This window comes from Penaeus monodon, chromosome 42, assembly GCF_015228065.2.
Source record: "Penaeus monodon isolate SGIC_2016 chromosome 42, NSTDA_Pmon_1, whole genome shotgun sequence".
Lineage (NCBI taxonomy): Eukaryota > Metazoa > Arthropoda > Malacostraca > Decapoda > Penaeidae > Penaeus > Penaeus monodon.
In genome coordinates this window covers 24,890,782-24,903,281 of record NC_051427.1, presented here as the reverse complement: position 1 = coordinate 24,903,281, position 12,500 = coordinate 24,890,782, and the positions used below count along the sequence as shown (strand labels likewise).

Here is a 12,500-nt window from a genome sequence, read left to right as displayed (position 1 = left end):
TCAGTCAGTCAGTCAGTCAGTCAGTCAGTCAGTCTGCCTGTCTGTCATCTGTCAGTCAGTCAGTCAGTCAGTCTATCTTCGTCCCTGTCTCCCACCACTGCCATACCATATCGGGGTGCATCGCGCATGTATCCCCTGGCACTTCCTAATGTAAACTACCGCTGCCACAACATCACGCCCTCCCCTCCCCTTCCCCTCCCCTCCCCCCTCCCCTCCCGCCTCTTGTCATCCAGCCTTCTCCCCTCCCCTCCCCTACCCCTCTCCTCCCCTCCCCTTCCCTCCCCCTTCCCTCCTCCTCCTCCTCCTCCTCCCCCTTTATACCTAGTCACTTACTCCGTCCCTCTCCCCTCCCTCCCCTCCTCTCCCCCCTTACCTTCCCTTACCCCTATCCCCTACCCCCTTTTCCCTCTCCCCCCCTTTCCTTCCTCTCCCCCCCCCCCTTCCACCTCACGGTCGCCATGACACCGGAAGTCGGATAAATGGGTGGGTTTGTCCGGGAAGCCGCGAAATGTGTGTCGCAAAACCCATCGTTCAGGTGAGGTGGGGGAAGAGGGGGGGGAGCAGGGAATGGGTGGGAGGTTGGGGAAGGGGAAAGGGGGGAGTAGGAGATGGGGGGGGAGGTTGGTGAAGGGGAAAGGAGGGGAGTAGAGGTAGGGGGGGGGAGGAGGGGGAGGTTGGGGATGGGGGGCAGGGGGAGGATGGAGAAGGGGGGGTGAGATTGTGTATAGTGGAAGGGGAGAATGGAGAAGAGGAAAGGGGAGAAGGGAGAAGGGGAAAGGGGGGGGGCAGGGGAAGGAGGGACGATGTTGGGGAAAAGTGGAAGGGGGAAGTGATAAAGAGGAGGTTCAGGGAAAAGGGGTAAAGGTGGATGAGAAATAAGAAGGGTTAATGGAGGGGGGGGGGGGTTGAAATTTGGGGTTGGGAAAAGCGAAATTGGAGGGTAAGGGAGAAAGGGAGAGGAAGAGTGAGGGAGGGGATGGAAGAATTTAAAAAAAACGAAAATAAGAAAGGAAATTTTGAGAAAGGGAAAAGGGAGGGAAGGGAAAAAAAGGGAGATTGGAATAGAGAAAGAGAGTTAGGGAGGAAAAAGGGAGATGGAGGGAGGCCCGGAGTAAAGTCAGGGATGACGAAAGGGAGGAAGAAAAAGGCTTAAAGGGAGAGAGCGAATCAGGGAGGGAAAGGAGAGGTCAAGGGAGGTGTGGGGGGGGGAGGGGAGGGAGATGGAGGAAGGATAGAGCAATACCTTTTTTTTTTACCTTTTTTTTAATCATTTTTCCGTAGTTATTGTTCGTATTCTCTGGCCTTAAGGAGGGAGGGGAGGGGGTAGGAGAGGGGAGAGAAAAGGGAATTAGAGAGAAGAGAGAATGAAAGAAGAACAAAGAAGAACATGAGCTTAAGAGATAAAACAAAATAATGAACAGAATATCAGGTATATCACGTAAACAAACAAACAAGAAATAAACAAAAAAAAAAAAAAAATCGAACATAGGAAAACAAAAACAAAAAATATGGGGAAAAAAAATAATGTAAAGAAAAGGAGTAAAAGAGGAGATAAGGAGAAAAAGAAGAAAAAAAGGGAAAAACATTAGAAAAAAATTGAAAAAAAAAAAATCCGTGAAAAAGAAAATAATTTTAAAAACTGTAAAAAAAAGGAAAAATAAAAGAAAACCCACAATAACAACAATAAAACTAGAAACGACAAATATTACAGAAAAAAAAAACAAAAAAAAAGATAAGAAAAAAAAAGCAAACCTCAGCGACCCGACCCGAACTAAGCAAAAAAAAAAAAATAAATAAATAAATAAATAAATAAATAAATAATAATAATAAAAAAACAAAACAAAAAAAAATCGGCTGAGCGAAGTGCGCAGTTGCGTCCGGCGTCCGCAGCGGCGCCGGAAGAGGCCGCTTCTCCCTCGCCGGCGTTTTCTCTCCCCTCGCTTCCCCTCTCTTCTCTCCCTCCTTCCAATTCCTCCTTCTCATCCTCTTCGTCTTCGGGTTTTTTTTTTTTTTTTTTTTTTTTTTTTTTTAGGTTGGGGGGTAATTTTTTTTTCTACCTTCGTTTTCGTTTTTTTGTTTTCTTTATCTTCGTTTTCCTGTTAGTCCTTCCCTTTTCCCCTCTTCGTTTTTTTCTCCTTTCCCCTCTTCGTTTTTCTTCTTTTCCCCTCTTCGTCTTTCGCTTCTCCCTTCTTCGTCTTTCTCTTTTCCCCTCTTCGTTTTTCCTCTTTTCCCCTCTTCGTCTTTCGCTTCTCCCTTCTTCGTCTTTCTCTTTTCCCCTCTTCGTCTTCATCTTCTTTTTCTTGGTCTTCGTTTTCCTCTTTTCTTTCTCTTTTCCCCTCTTCTTTTTTCTTCCTTTCCCCTCTCCTTTTTTCTTTATCTTCGTTTCCCTCTTCTTCTTCTTCGGTCTCTTAGTACTTCTCCTTTTTTTTCGTATTTTCTGCTTCCTCTTCCTGTTTTCATCTTCCCGTTTTCTGTCTCCTCTTTTCCCTCTTCTCGTTTTCTATTGCTTGTTCCCGTTTTCTATTTCATATTTTTTTTCTCTCTCTATTCTCTATTTTTTTTCTTCTCTCTCCTTTCTTTCACTTCTCTCTTACCTTTCTCTCTCCCTTTTCCATCTCTCCCTCTCCTCTTCTCCCTTCTATTCCCTTCCATTTATGCCCCTTCTCCTCTATCTCCTCTCCTCCATTCCCTCCCTCCCCTTCTTCCCTCTCCTCCCCCTCCCTCCCCCTCCCTCTTACACATTCCCCCACCCCCATACCCTCTCCCCCTACTCATCCCCCCTCCCCCTACACATCCCCCACCCCCCTACACATTCCCCCTTCCTCCCTACACCCCCTTCCCCATACCCATCCCCCCCCTACCCATACCCTCCCCCCCTATACATTCCCCCTCCTCACCCCTCCCCCTACACCCCCTTCCCACTCCCCCCCTCCCACCCCTCCCCTCTACCCCCCCCTCCCCCTACCCCCCCCTCCTCACCCCCCCCCCCCCCCCCGCCATCACGCGCCTCGCCCTCCCTGAACAAATATCCATTTAATTGCCTCGTTAACGTATTTCGTCGTCACGCGCTTTATTTTCTTTCCTTCCTTTTCTCTCTTTTCGTCTTATTATATATATATATATTTTTTTTTTTTTTTTTTTCTTTTACTTTCTCATATTTCTTTTCTTTTTTTTTTTGTTTTTTTTTCCTTTCGTTCATTCTCTTTTTCTCTTTTTTTTCTTTCTCTTTCATCTTTGTTTCTTTCTTTCTCTTTTATCTTTCTTTCATTTTTCTTTCTTTCTTGCTCGTTTTTCTTTAATCTTTCTTTTATCTTTCTTTCTCCATTCCCTATCTTTCTCTTTTTTCCTCTCATTCTTTCTCTTTTTCTTTTTCCTTTTTCTTCTTTTTTTCTTCTTTTTTCCCCCTTTTTGCCATGGAAGCGAACGCGTGTGAATTTCCACAGGGACTGGATGCGTTCTTGTCAGTCGGGAAATTTCACAGGGATTAGGTAACCTTCTTACAAAAATAGCAAAAATAATCGTCAAAAAAAAAAAAATAATATTAATAAGTAAATCTATTTAAATTGACAACACAAACACGTTCTGGAAATCCCTAATTTAGATCCAATTCTCCCACGTATCCGGGGGGGGGGGGGGAAATGTATATTGCAATGAAAAAAAGGTTAAAGAAAAGGGAAGGTGAATAGAATAATTGCATAGCGGCATCGGGCACTTTCATCATTCATTATAAATATCGTCTAAATTTTTTCCTAATTTATTTCTTCCCCTTACCTCCCTTTCCCTTTTCCCCTCTATCTTCTTACCTATCTTTCCCCCTCTCTCCTTGTATTCCCTTTTCATACTTCTTTTCCCTCTCTCTGTTTCCCCCCTTTTCTCCTGAATTTCCTTTTCCCCTCCCTTTCCCCTCTTTCTGTAATTGCCTCGTTCTCTGAAACCTCTGCGCCCCCCCCCTCTCTCTCACCTTCCTCCCTTCCCCCTTTCTTCTCTTCCTAACTATCTACCTAATTTATCAACTATCTCTTATCTACCTTCATCTCCCCTTACCTCCCTTTTCCTTTTCTCTAACTTCTATCCCTTCTATTTCCCCTTACCTGCCTTTATCACCCTTCCCCTTTACCCTATTTATCCTCTCTATCCTACATCACCCTTTCTGCCTCCCTCTCTATCACCCCCCCCCCCATCCTCCTCTTCAGTCTATCAATCAGCTGATTTCTCCAACGAAATAGATGTATATCTTATGTATAAAGAATATCGAGGAAAGAGATAGAGTAGAGAGGCGGAAAGGGAACAGGAAGACGAATAGGAAGAAGAGAAAGAGACAAAGATAAAGATAACAGACACGGACATAGATAAAGATATGGAACAGAAAAAAGCCGATATGACAGAATAAACACGGAAGAGGAGGGAGGGACAGACAGACAGATAGAAGGACAGAGACAGACAGAAAAAAATAGACATACAGAAATTGAAAGACAGTGAGACGAACAAACACATAGACAGATAGACACAATGAGACACAGAGACAAAGAGAATGAGATACAGACAAATAAAGCTAGAGACAGAGAGAGACACACACACACAAACATAGAAAGAGAGAGCCAGATAAAGATAGGAAGAGACAAACGAGGAGAAACAAACACATAGAGAATGACATCACTAACAGAGAACCAGACATACAGAGAGAGAGAGAGAGAGAGAGAGAGAGAGAGAGAGAGAGAGAGAGAGAGAGAGAGAGAGAGATGAGAGGAGAGAGATGAGGAGAGAGAGAAGGACGAGAGGAGAGAGTATGCGAGAGAGAGAGAGAGAGAGAGACAGAGACAGAGACAGAGACAAAGAGAGAGAGACAGAGAGACAGAGAGGGAGGGAGCGTCCGGCCGCCCGCCCCTTGGCCATCCCCGCCCGTGGTTCCTCTGCCTCTCTCCGCCGCCCCCTCGTCACCTTTCGCCTTTCGCCTCCTCCTTCTCCTCCTTCTTATTCCTCGTTTCCTTCTTACTGTCGGTCTTTGTCTTCTTTCTTTTACTGTTCTTCCTTAAGAGAGAGAGAGAGAGAGAGAGAGAGAAGGAGAGAGAGAGAGAGACGGAGAGAGGGAGATGAGAGAGAGAGAGCAGAGAGAGAGAAGAGAGAACGAGAAAGGGGGGTAGAAAAAAAAGAGAAGAGAAGAGGAAAGGAGAGAGAGAGAAGAGAGAGGGAGGAGAGAGAGAGAGAGAGAGAGAGAGAGAGAGAGAGAGAGAGAGAGAGAAGAGAGAGAGAGAAGAGAGAGAGGAGGAGAGAGAGGAGACGACGAGAGAGAGACGAGAGAGAGAGAGAGAGACAGAGACAGAGACAGAGACAAAGAGAGAGAGGACAGAGAGACAGAGAGGGAGTTCTTTTCTTTCTTTATTCGTTCGGCCGCCCGCCCCTTGGACCCTCCCCGCCGTGGTTACTTCTGGCCTCTCTCCGCTCGCACTCGTCACCTTTCGCCTTTCGCACTTTGCCTCCTTCTCCTCCTTCTTATTCCTCGTTTCCTTCTTACTGTCGGTCTTTGTCTTCTTTCTTTTACTGTTCTTCCTTAATCTTATATATATTTTCCTCTTTATCTCCCCCCTTTACCCAGAGAGAGAGAGAGAGGAGAGAGCATGAGAGGAATGAGAGACGAGATGAGAGACCGAGAGAGAGGAGAGAGAGAGAGAGAAGGGCAGAGAGAGATGAGAGCGAGAAAGAGAAGGAAGAAGAGAGAGCCCGAGAAAAGAGAGATGAGGAGACGTCGAGACGTCGAGAGAGAGGACGAGAGAGAGAGAGGGGAGAGAGAAGAGAGAGCAGATTAGAGCGAGAGAGGAGAGATTGAGAGAGAGAGAGAAGGAGCGAAAGAAGAGAGAGAAAGAGAGAGGAGAGAGAGAGGAGAGAGAGAGTAGCGAGAGAGACTGGGAGAGACGATGATCCCCGAGAGATAGACGAGAGAGAGAGGAGAGACAGAGACGAGAGGAGGAGAGAGAGAGACAGAGAGAGAGGAGAGACCGAGGAGAGAGAGAAGAGAGAGAGAGAGAGAGAGAGAGAGAGAGAGCGAGAGAGAAGAGAGGACGAGAGAGACAGATGAGAGAGAGAGAGTGGAATGACGAGAGAGAGAGAGAGGGAGAGAGAGAGAGAGAGAGAGAGAGAGTGTGAGAGATGAGTGAAGAAGAGAGATTGAGGAGCGAGAGGAGAGAGAGAGAACGAGACGAGGAGAGGATGAGAGAGAGGAGAGCCGAGAGAGAGACGACGAGGAGGGAGGAGAGAGCGGAGAGAGAAAAAAGGAGAGAGGAAAGAAAGAGAGAGAGAGGAGAGAACGGAGAGAGGAGAGAGAGGAGAGATGGGAAGGAGAGAGAAGAGAGAGAGAGAGAGCCGAGAGAAGGAGAGAGAGAGAGAGAGAGAGAGAGAGATGGATAGATGAAGAGAGAGAGAGAGAGGAGAGAGAGAGAGAGAGGAGAGGGAGGGAGGGAGGGAGGGTAGGAGGGAGGGACGGGAAGGCGAGAGAGGGAGAGATGAGGGAAGAGAGAGATTGAGAGAGAGAGAAGAGAGAGAGAGAGAGAGAGAGAGAGAGAGAGAGAGAGAGAGAGAGAGAGAGAGAGAGAGAGTAGAAACTCGGCAGCTTCAACGCAACCAAAGTAGTGATCTCGCCAATGTGTTTCTTTGTTGTGAAGAGTTATTACCGACACAATTAGCCTTTATCGTTGTTGCTATTTCCATCATTATTATTTTCGTTATCATGATCATTTTAGCAATCATGGTCGGCAATTCTATAATCAGATATCGAATACCGATGAGTGACGATGATGATGATGATGATTACTATTATTTTCATTATTGTTATTATTATCATGATCATTGTTGATGTTAGATTATCTTAATCACTATCATCGTTATCATCATTGTGGTTTCCATCATCACCATCATCATCATTACTACCATTATTATCATTATTCTATTTCCAACATCACCATCAGCACTATCATCATTATTACTACATAACCATTTCCATCATCATCATCATTATCATTTTCATCATTATCACCACCGTGTCCATCATCATCATAATTATCACCATCACCATTTTCATTCCATTACGAAAATACTGACGAAAAGATAGATAGATAGAGAGAAACTTGGATCGATAGAGAGATTACGTCATCTCTCTATTCACTGATCTACGAAGAACAGTGACACTCTCGTGACACCATACATCTGTCACCTGTTCACTCTACCTTCCATACCGTCACTGTTCACTTGTTTCAATGTTTTTTGTTGTTGTTGTTTTTACATAAAAATGGTGTTCTTTCGTTGTTCACTGTTCACTGTTATTCACTCTATTTTCCATCTTGTCGGTAAGAAATTCCTCCGCGTTTCTTTTTTCCACTCTTCTTGCTGTTCATTTCTGTTTCTTTGTCACGTAACCGTTCACTGTTCACCTTTGTTCCTGGAGAGTTCAAAGATCGTTACTCGTGTGTTTTCACTGAATCTCTGTATCACTTATAATATTTGCTTTGAATTTTCTCTTCTGAAACACTGCTCAATGTTTTTCGCTATGTTATATATTAAAAAATTAATAACATGTATGTGTATGGTTGAGGATGTGTTTGGATATGTGTATGTGTATGTGTATGTGTATGTGTATGTGTATGTGTATGTGTATGTGTATGTGTATGTGTATGTGTATGTGTATGTGTATGCGTGTGCGTTTAAATACGTATATGTATGTAAGTGTATGTTTCAATGTGCGTTTTTTATGAGTCTACATAATTCAATGTTTTTTAGTTTTTTTGTATGTGATTACGTATGGATTTGATATATTCTAATGATATATATACACAATGTTCAACGTTATCATGAAATACTGAAGAAAAAAAAAACTACCTTTTGTGTTTAACTTCAAAGCCGGGAGTCAAAGTTGAGAAAAATGTTGCCAGATTTCCAAAGACCAATTTATTTTTCCCTCCTACTCGTTTTGTCTTCGAGAGCCGCCAAGGACAGGAAGGACAGTTGCTTTTGCACAGTTTGAGGTCACGAAGACAAATAAAACGCCAAAGGTTGCGTTGCAGAAAGGGAAAAAATGAAATACAGCCCTGGGCGATATGGAAGACTCTGGCAACTCCCCTGCTTTAAAATCGAGTTGCCACCTTTTCTATTTCATCTTTTCCTTTAATTCCTGTATTAGCTTTTCGTATTAGTGCTAATTAAACAGCGCGAATACGAATGCTAAATATGGACAACCGGCTAAGTACAAAGATAAACAAGAAAAGTAAAAAAAATCCTGTGTTTACGAGAATATTTGCCTTCCGACGAATCACTAGCTAACAACCTTGACTTTTTCTTGCATGACACGACCTTGAGAGCGCTTCCCCCCCCCCCCCTCTCTCTCTCTCTCTCCTCTTCTCGTCTCTCTCTCTCTCGCCTTCTCTCTCTCTCTCTCCTCTCTCTCTCTCTCTCTTCTCTCTTCGCTCGTACGCTCATCCTACTCTCGATCTTTCCACTCTCTTATACATTTCTCTCCTCTCTCTCTCCTTCTCTCTCTATCTCTCCTTTCTCTCTCTCTATCTTTCTATTCTATCTCTATTCATTTTCTCTCTCTCTCTCATCTTCTCTCTTCTCATCCTATTCTTCTCTCTTCTGTATCTCTTATCCTTCTCTCTTTCTATCCCTTTCCTTCTTGTTACTCTATTCATCTATTCCTTTCGTGTCTTCCTACCCTTCTCTCTCTCTATCATTTCTTCTCTATAATCTTGCTTTCTCTCTCTATCCTTCTCTATCTCTCTATCCTTCTCTATCTCTCTCTATCCTTCTTTCTATCTCTCATCCTTTCTCTCTCTGATAATATTCCTTCTCTCTCTCCTATCTTCTCATTGTGTTTGTCCTTTTCTTACTCTCTATCCTTCTCTCTCACTCTATTCTTCTCTCTCTTTATCCTTCTCTCTCTCTATCCTTCTCTCCCTCTCTACCCTTCTCTCCCTCTCTACCCTTCTCTCCCTCTCTACCCTTCTCTCCCTCTCTATCCTTCTCTCTCTCTATCCTTCTCTCTCTCTCTATCCTTCTCTCTCTCTTTCTCTATCCTTCTCTATATATATATATATTTCCTTCTCTCCCTCTCTACCCTTCTTCTCTCTCTATCCTTCTCTCTCTCTCTATCCTTCTCTCTCTCTATCTCTCTCTCTTTCTGTCACCCGGGTCGCCGACATTTCCCCTTCCAACTGCCAACTCCTGATCCTCCGCTGCCGAGATCCACACCGGACCGAGAAACAGAGCGCCGGGGAGGAGGGGAGGGAGGGGGGGGGGGGGGGCCATCACCCCGGCGAGTCACAAGATGCGCCCGGTAGCTTCCGAGGGGGGGGAGGGGAGGGAAGGAGGGTAGAGGGAGGGGAGGGAAGAGGGAGGGGTAGGATTGAAGAGTTTTAGGGGGAGGGGAGGGAAGGGAGGGAAAGGGTAGGGAATAGGAGGGAAGGTAGGAGGAAGGCGGGAGGGAGGGGAGGGAAGGTAGGAGGAAGGGGGGAGGGAGGGGAGGGAAGGAGGGAAAGGGGAGGATGGAAGAATTTTAGGGGGAGGGGAGGGGGTGGGAAGGAGGGTAGAAGGAGGGAAGGTAGGATGAAGGGGGACGAAAGGGAGGGACGGTGGGTAGGGGGGAAGGGAGAAAAGGGAGGGAAGGGAGGAAACGAGGGCGAGAGAAAGGAAAGAGAGAGGAAAGGGAAGATAGCGAAAGGGGAAGGAAGGGAGAGAGAGAGAGAGAGAGAGAGAGAGAGAGAGAGAGGGAGAGAGAGAAAGAGAAAGAGAAATAGAGATAAACAGGCACACGAAAGCGAAACAAAGGAGATAGGAAGACGCACACAAAACCGCACAGGACCGCATCACCAAAACCTTCACAAACACAAACATCCTTTTTCCCCCTCCCCTTCCCCCTCCCCCCCTTCTGATCCCCTCCCTCCTTCCCCCTCCCCTTCTCCCCTTCCCCTACTTTCTTAGCCCCCTTCTTTAATCACCTATAAACCCCCCCCCCCACCATTACTTACCCCCATCTCTACCCCTCTTTTAACCACCCCCATCCCCCTCCCTCCCTTCCTATCCCCCCTCTTACCATCCACCCCTCCCCCACCCCCTCCCTCCCGCCCCCCCACCTCACATGACCACAACTCCCCCCTAGAACGCCATCTCCCCCACCCCCACCCCCCCAAACCCCCCCTTTCCCCCCCGGCAAGGTCGTGGGCACTGGCTAATGACTCGCCCTCGTCAATACCACGCCATAAGCTGTCTCTTTTTGCTTCATAGATCAAAGGATCTCTATCCTTTCTATATATAAGTAGTTATAATAGCTCTCTCTCTCATCTCTATGAGCTCTCTCGCTTAGCACTCTAGTCCAGACAGCGATAGACTCTCTCTATGATCTATGCGGAGATCTGTCATTTCTCCTCGAGAGCTCGCCGCGCTCGCTATATGATATATCTCTCTCTCTCTTCAGATCTCTCTCTAGATCGATACTATCGCTATATCTCTCGCGATCTCTACATCGTCATCTCTATGGCTCGCTCTCTCTCTCTCTCTCTCTCTATCTCGCTTCTCTCTATCACATATAGCTCCGCTGATATCTATCTCATCTCTATCTCCGCTACGCTCTCTATCGAATATCTATATCTCCTCTCTATCATCTATCTACTCTCTCGCTATCTTCTCTCTCTATCTCTCTATCATCTCTCTCTCCTATATCTCTCTATGGAATAGATTCACACTTCTCTCCTGTTCTCCTCTCTTTATATATATTTCTATATCTTCCTCGATCTATATCTCTATTCATCTCTATCTCTCCCTTTTCTCATCTCTCTATTCATATGAATATATCTCTCTCTATCTCTCTACTATCTATATATCTACTACTTCTTATATTCCTTCTCTCTTTTTACTCCTTCAGTTAGTTTTTTTTTTCTCTTTCTCTTTCATCTTCAAAGTTTCTCTTTTTCTTTCATCTTCTTTACTTTTCTTTATACTTATCTTGATAGTTCGGTTCTCATTTAATTTTTATTCTTCTCCTTTTCTTCTTTTTTCTTTCTCTTCTATTTCTCTTCTTTCTCTTCTTTTCTCTCCCTTCCTACGCTTCGTCTCTTCTATCTCTCCCTTTCTCTCCCTCCCTTTCTCTTCTTTCTCTCTCTTCCCTCCGTTCGCTTGTTCTTTTCTTTCCTTCCTTTTCCCTCTTCCTCATTCTCAATTCTTTCTCTTCCTCGTTCTCTCTTTTCCTCCCTGTTTGCCTTCCTTACTTCCTGCTACTAGCAATAATGATAATAATAATAATAATGATAATAATAATAATTATTATTATTATTATTATCATTATTATTATTATTATCATTATAGTAATGATAATAATAATAATAATAATAATGATAACAACAACAACAACAACAACAATAATAATAATAATAATAATAACAATAACAATAACGATAACAGTAACCTGAACAACATCAATAATAATAACAGTAATAATAATTATTATTATATTAATAATAATAACATCAACAATGACAAAAACAATTAATACAGAATAAATAATTACAGAAAAAAAATAAAAAAAAAAAAACAAGCAAAGTCAGGAAGAACCCCCCCACCCCCCTTTGTGACCTCTGTGACCTTGCCATCCACAAAGGTCAAGGGTCAGCAGAGAAGGAGATAAAAATGGAGAAAAAGGGTGATAGGTAGGAAGAGAGAGAGAGAGAGAGAGAGAGAGAGAGAGAGAGAGAGAGAGAGAGAGAGAGAGAGGCGACTAGAGAGGAGAGGGCGAAGAGGAGATTGAGAGAGCGAGAGAGAGAGAGGAGAGAGAGAGAGACAAAGAGAGAGATTGAGAGACGGAGAGAGACGAGGAAGAGAGAAGGAGAGAGATGAGAGACGTGATAGGAGAGAGAGAGAGAGACGAGGAGAGAGAGAGAGAGAGAGAGAGAGAGAGAGAATAATCAACATTTTTTTTTAATGAAGAAGGAATATAATGCAGTATTGACAAATAAAAGCAACAAAAAGGAAAGTTAGATAACGCAAAATGATAACGATAATGATAATCGTAATAATAAAATAATGTAATAAGAATTAATAATTAATAATAATAATAATATAATAACAATTATAATAAAGAATAATAATAATAATAATAATAATAATAATAATAATAATAAAAATAATAATAATAAAAATAATAACAATATCAACAACAACGATAATACTAACAACAATAAAAAATCAAAAGTAACAATAAAAAAACTAACAACAACAAACAACACACACACAAACAAAACAAAACAACAAACAACAACACACACAAACAACAAACAACAAACAACAAACACACAAACAAAACAAAAACAACAAAACCAGCAACACACCACCAAACAAACAAACAACAAACACACACAAAACAAAACAAAACCAACACCCAGCAACCCACACACACACAAACAACAAACAACAAACACACAGAAACAAAACAAAACAACAAACAGCAACACACACAAACAACAAAC

General features: G+C 43.6%; 1 protein-coding gene across 1 annotated transcript in view; it reads right to left on the bottom strand.

Annotated features, from left to right (window-relative positions):
• LOC119599222 overlaps positions 1-12,500 on the bottom strand; it is a 134,525-nt gene that overhangs the window by 27,562 nt on the left and 94,463 nt on the right. The gene's annotated exons all lie outside the window — the stretch shown is intronic.